This window comes from Cucurbita pepo, chromosome LG03 (genome assembly GCF_002806865.2).
Source record: "Cucurbita pepo subsp. pepo cultivar mu-cu-16 chromosome LG03, ASM280686v2, whole genome shotgun sequence".
Lineage (NCBI taxonomy): Eukaryota > Viridiplantae > Streptophyta > Magnoliopsida > Cucurbitales > Cucurbitaceae > Cucurbita > Cucurbita pepo.
Window position 1 is genome coordinate 8,313,894 of NC_036640.1, and position 6,000 is coordinate 8,319,893.

Here is a 6,000-nt window from a genome sequence, read left to right on the forward strand (position 1 = left end):
TAAGACGAACCAGGCTAATAAAAATGATCAACCCAGATCTCCCAAAAGGTAGGAGAAGTGACAAATTTTAAGGTGGAGAAGGTGAATGCGAGTTCTCCCAACATAAAGGTAAAACTCCATGGCAGTGACCTCACAGCTAGAACAATCACAGTAAAAATCAAGGCCCCTTTGTTTTATTTCATATGCAAGGGGTCCACCAAGAAACCGAGTGCCCAGAAAAAGTGGCACTCTATGCCTTCCCTGCAAAACTTGAAATGAATTTAGAGTACGAGAATGTAAAAGTTGAAACACTGCTAGTCGAAAGCGTGGAAAATCCCGCATGAGGGCCCTAAAGTATTTATCTGCCCTCCGAAGAGAGTGAATGAGATAGAAGATCGGTGGAACATGGTTTTATGTATATTGAGGCCTAGGTCAACCAGAGAGTGGCCAAGAACACTATTTTCAACTTTGAAGCCACCCACAACTTTATGATAGAGACCAAAACGAAATGCTTAAACATCCTATGACATCGAGATATAAGACGAATAAAAGTTGACAATTGAATAGCCTTGCCTATTTTAGAGGTTACAAAGAGAACTCCGATCAGGATAGAAACTTGGGCTGGATAAACTGGTTTTGTGATTGTCAAGATGGACGACTACAACATCATGTTAGGAATGGATTTTCTACTTGAACACAAAGTCATTTACATGCCCCTAGCGAAATATTTAGTAGTAACGGGGTCAAACCCAACAATTATTCGAACAATCACTCGTCATCCAAAAGGGGTGAAGATGATGTCAGTGTTACAGTTGAGAATGGATCTTACCGATGATGAATCCATTGTCATTGTCATTGTCATGGTTGAAGAGGGAAGCTCGAGTGGGTTCACTCCAACAGAAATCTCACGGACCCTACAAGAACACAACAATGCAAAATCAGAAGGTAAGATAAAAGGTTCATCTCCACCTAGAGAGATAAATCACAAGATTAATTTTATGTCGAAGGAGAGATCGCCTGCCACAGTTAAGTTAGCTAAATTCTACAAACAACTAAATGACTAGTTGACAGTGGGTTCATTAGACCCTCAACAAATCTTGTCAGTTATCACCCAAATGCTGGGGAGAGACCCAAGCCAACAACTTTATGGAAGTGGGGAGACAAACCTCTGAAATAACTCATGCTCACTTAGAAAAACAATCCAGAAGGATGAAGAGAACGGGCAGAAGCGTCAGTCATGACAATTTCAAAATGGAGAGAGAGTTATGATTGAATTGAGGTTAGGTCAACTCCAATTCAAAGCAGTAAGAACAAAGAACAAGTATATAAATACTTTGGACTAGTCGAAGCTATCCACAGAGTCGAAAATGCATCATATAGGATCCAATTGCTCCCATGGATGGGAACTAGTCCTGTTGTCCACGTCAATAACTTGAAACGTAACTATCTCGACCAAGAAGACACCAAGCACAAGGAGGTTGTACGACCTCATGTAACGAAGAAGAATTTCGCAATGGAGAAAGTTGGAGAGACTCCAACAAAGAAGATGTGAAGACAAACCAAGAAGTGGTTTTCAACACTTACAGATTGGAAGAGACTCCTCAATGCTAAGACCAATTGGAAGCACATCGAGAAACCTGAAGTCAGCATCATCTTACATCCCTAAGTTTGTGAAGAGTTGGTTGAAGAGAAGTCAACCAATTGAGTGGGAGAGGATGTCACAATCATGCTTGTCCAAAACGTGTTATTTGTAGCCACGTATCATATGTGTGGGTCATGTTTATCCGAATGTGTTGTCCATGGTCACATGCCCGTTCAAAACTCATTTTACTTGCTTTCATGTTACATAGGTCTTTACTGTTCTATAGTGGGATGTGACTAGTTATCAATTCTTTCTACCTCGGTTATATGTTATCAAATTTGTGCTAGTTGTTTATTCGCTTTACGCTTATAACATTGATTTCATGAAAGGGATTTCATGAAAGGGTAAACAAACCGCTTATTCTACTTTTTTTTCCTTATATATATATATATAGTATGCAGAGGCACTAAAGCATTGACGGCAGCTTATGGTCCGGTGTCCTAACATGGCTTCTAGTAATGTCCTTGATGCACGGGCACCCAGAAAGTGCCATACTAATCTCCAACTCATTCTTCAGCATCTCCAGCACTGTTCTTACTCCTCCTTCTCCCTTTGCTGCCAGCCCAAATAAAACTGGCCTCCCTATCTGAATCAAATCACAACCATTTCTAACATGAGAGCTAAGAAACCAAGAACCCCATGATTTTATCTAACATCGTTTAGCACAGATTTAGCCACAAAAGTATAGTGTTTTAGTTGGGGGTATAGAACTTACAAGGACTGCCTGCGCACCAAGAGCTAGTGCCTTAAACACATCTGTACCTCGCCGCACACCTCCATCTAAGAGCACAGCAACTTTACCCTTGACAGCATGAACAACCTGCATGCGCTACTTGTTAAAAAAACTTTACTGATAAAAGATTGTTACAGTTATCTCCCTGTTTTCACATCTTACGCTAATATAGAATTAGTACACAATGAAACTTACCTCTTCAAGGACAGAAACAGTGGCAGGAGCAAAGTCTAGTTGACGAGCTCCATGATTGGAGACAATAATTCCATCAACACCAGCTTCCACCGCTTTAGTTGCTGCCAGTCATCAAACATGTTTAAGAACTCGACCGATCAATGGACATTAACACAACACATAAACCAGGAGGAGATAAAATAAGGCTCATTTCTTGAATCTAATATCATTTAAGACATAACTGAACCTTACCATCTTCATGAGTGAGAATCCCCTTTATCAGAATTGGCAGATTAGTGATTGATCTTAACCACCCTTATCCTGTGGATGGTAGAAGATTATAACTGAACTGGAAATAAAATAGACATACAAAGAATCTGAGCAGTTTATTGGACATACTTCCCAACGTATAGATGCATCCAACATCTCGTTGTAATAAGCTTCTAACTTTGAACCTTGGTCCNAGATACCGGATGATGTGCCAGCTTTCTCGCTGTTCCCCAAAGGGGGGTAGACACGAGGCAGTGTGNGAAATAGAAATGAGGTTCTATAATTTGATATGAGTTAACAAATATGGCAGTATCATCCCAGATAACTAAACCGGATTTGATCAAAATATTACTCACAGATTTAACGTCAATAGACATGAGACCTTCAAGATTCTTCACTGGAAAGCCAATCATCCTACAAATTTAACCAAGTGCTTTTCCCGATGAGACAAAAACTAAGGCATTGCTTACAATTGGGATGCAAGATAAAGGAATTAAGAAGATTTTATGGAAAGAAACTGAGATGTGAAACATTGCTACTTGTTCCTTATGTCAGCCTCCCTTCTTCCAAGTCGAGGAGTATCAGCAGTCAGGACAATTGCCTTGTATCCAAATCTCTCAGCTCTCTGTACTAGCAGCGCCGAGATATCGCGCCGTTTGGAAATCTAATGAGAAACTAATTTAGAACTTGCGAAGACCTGGATTAGTGCTATAGGAAAGGATTGAAAAAGGGATGGTAAAAAAAAATGTGCAAAAGAAGTGTAGTTTACATGTAATTGAAAGAAACGGACAGCATTGCAGCTAGAGGCAACTTCCTCCATTGAACAGGTGGAAGAGTAAGACAGAATCTACAAACGAAAGCAACTTAATTCAGTTACCAAATTGCAGAAGTAAAATAATTCATCGCTTGTAGTCACATTAGTACCATTATAGTGTTTGCAGCAGCAGCTGCCCTGGCCGTGGCTAGTTCTCCTGAAAGATCACAGATATCATCAAGAAAAAAGTGGCATGAAAATCAGTTCTCAAGTAAGCAAGATACCAAAAGGAGTAACCTTCAGGGATAGCCAACTTATGTGCAGCAGTGGGAGCAACCAGGATAGGTGCAGAGATGGGATAGCCCAATATGGTTGTTGACATATCAATTTGGCTCACATCCACCAGAACTCGAGGCCGAATCCTATAAACCATACAGACGACCGTGAATAACATATAGCATGAGTTCTTCAAAGAAATCATTGCTTAGCTTCAAAGTTACGTGATTCTATGGAAAGCTTGTATGTTGTCTCTAAGCGTGTGTTCGTCCTCAGCTCCCCCAGCGTAGTAATCATAGTACATTTTTGGAAGTGCATTCCTGGCTAATTCTTTGAAGTCATTCACGTTCACTGGTTCAGAAGACATTTTACCCTGACAAAAAAGAGACCAGAATATCCTTAAGTGACAGATACTAAATTTTGTTTAGGAAAAGACTAACAGGTACTACACAAAGATCTGGAAGCACAGTNAAGACCGTGACACCAGTAAGGACGCTGGGCCCCGAAGGGGGGTGGATTTGGGGATGGTCCCACATTGGTTGGGGAGGAGAACAAAGCACTATTTATAAGATGTGGAAACCTTCCCCTAGCAGACGGGGAAGCCCGAAAGGGAAAGCCCAAAGAGGACAATATCAGCTATGGATCTAGGTCGTTACAAAAGATGGAGGAATATAGCCAAAATTCATAAGTGGAACATCACAAATATAATTTATAATCAGTTTAGAAGGTGACTTTCTTGACAAGCCACGAGGAATACAAGTAGTGGTAACGAAACTGAGTTTACAAAGCAGTAGATGAGCAGAAAGTAAAGGTTAGAGATGGAATGTAAGGAATAACACTTGGTCACTTGTTTATGTGAGAACAGAAAAACATGATCATTGTCGCAAACAGTTGAAAAGGCTGAAATCAGTTCATACCTGGATGTTGTAAGTTTTGAGCCAAGCTCGAAGGTGCAGCCTTTCAGTGAAGAAGNTTGGTCTGTAATCCTCCCGGACTAAAGATGTGATGTCCCACAATGGTTGGGGAGAATAACAAAACACAATTTATAAGGGTGTGGAAACCTTCCCCTAGCAGACGTGTTTAAGGGGAAGCCCGAAAGGGAAAACTCAAAGAGGACAATATCTGCTAGCGGTGGATCTGGGTCGTTACAAATGGTATCAGAGCAGATACCGGATGATGTGCCAGCTTTCTCGCTGTTCCCCAAAGGGGGGTAGACACGAGGCAGTGTGCCAGTTGTCACAATCTGCAATATGATTGTGACCCGAGTAAGTCATCGAGGACGATGACTAAGTTAAGTGGGGGAGAATGTCACAACCTTACTATGAAGAGAGTAGGTTGTGACCCTCACGCCATGACAAGCAAAGGGGCGTCCCTCAAGAGACGCCCATCCGGCCATATGCGGGCCAACGTAGAAGAATGCCATGATGCGATCGAGGAGGACGATGCATCATCCAACACACCACCACGCAAAGTGGGTATTGAAGACATGTTGAGACACAAGCATAACAGAGACATCAGCATAGACATGAAGGACAAGATAGGCTTGTNGTTAAATTGCAATTAAAATTGAATAAATAGTTATTAAATAATAAAATTGAATAAATGAGGTTAAATACCAATATAAAGCTTGTTAGGATCGCTTAACAACACACACTCGATAAAGATGAACACAAAGAACAGGAGAGAGAAAATTCAAGGAGAAATATTGGCTAAAAGTTTTATTGATGACTTTAGGGATGTACAACAAGATAGAATACATAGAATACAGAGAATGAAGAAAAGTACATATTGAACATTTTGAGAGAACTGCCTAATGGGTATATATGGTTTCAATTTACTAAATATAGCTTTCAAAGATTTTAGAGATATAATCTACCAAATATATCTCTATCATTTTTTTATCAAATATCTACCATATATATCTCTATCAGATATTTACAAAATATCTTCAAAATATATCTCTACCAAATTTAGGCGATCTAGGCATCAGGCTCCATATCCCAACAAACCTTACAACATACGAGAAACCTTGACGTAGCAAGCATGCGTCCAAGAATTAATCAGAAAACCTAATTCACAGAGGGGAAGAAAGAGATGAGCCAGATGTGTAGAGACCTTTTTCTGTTTTCTTTTTTTTTTTTTTTTTTTTTTTTTTTTTTTTTTTTTTTTTTT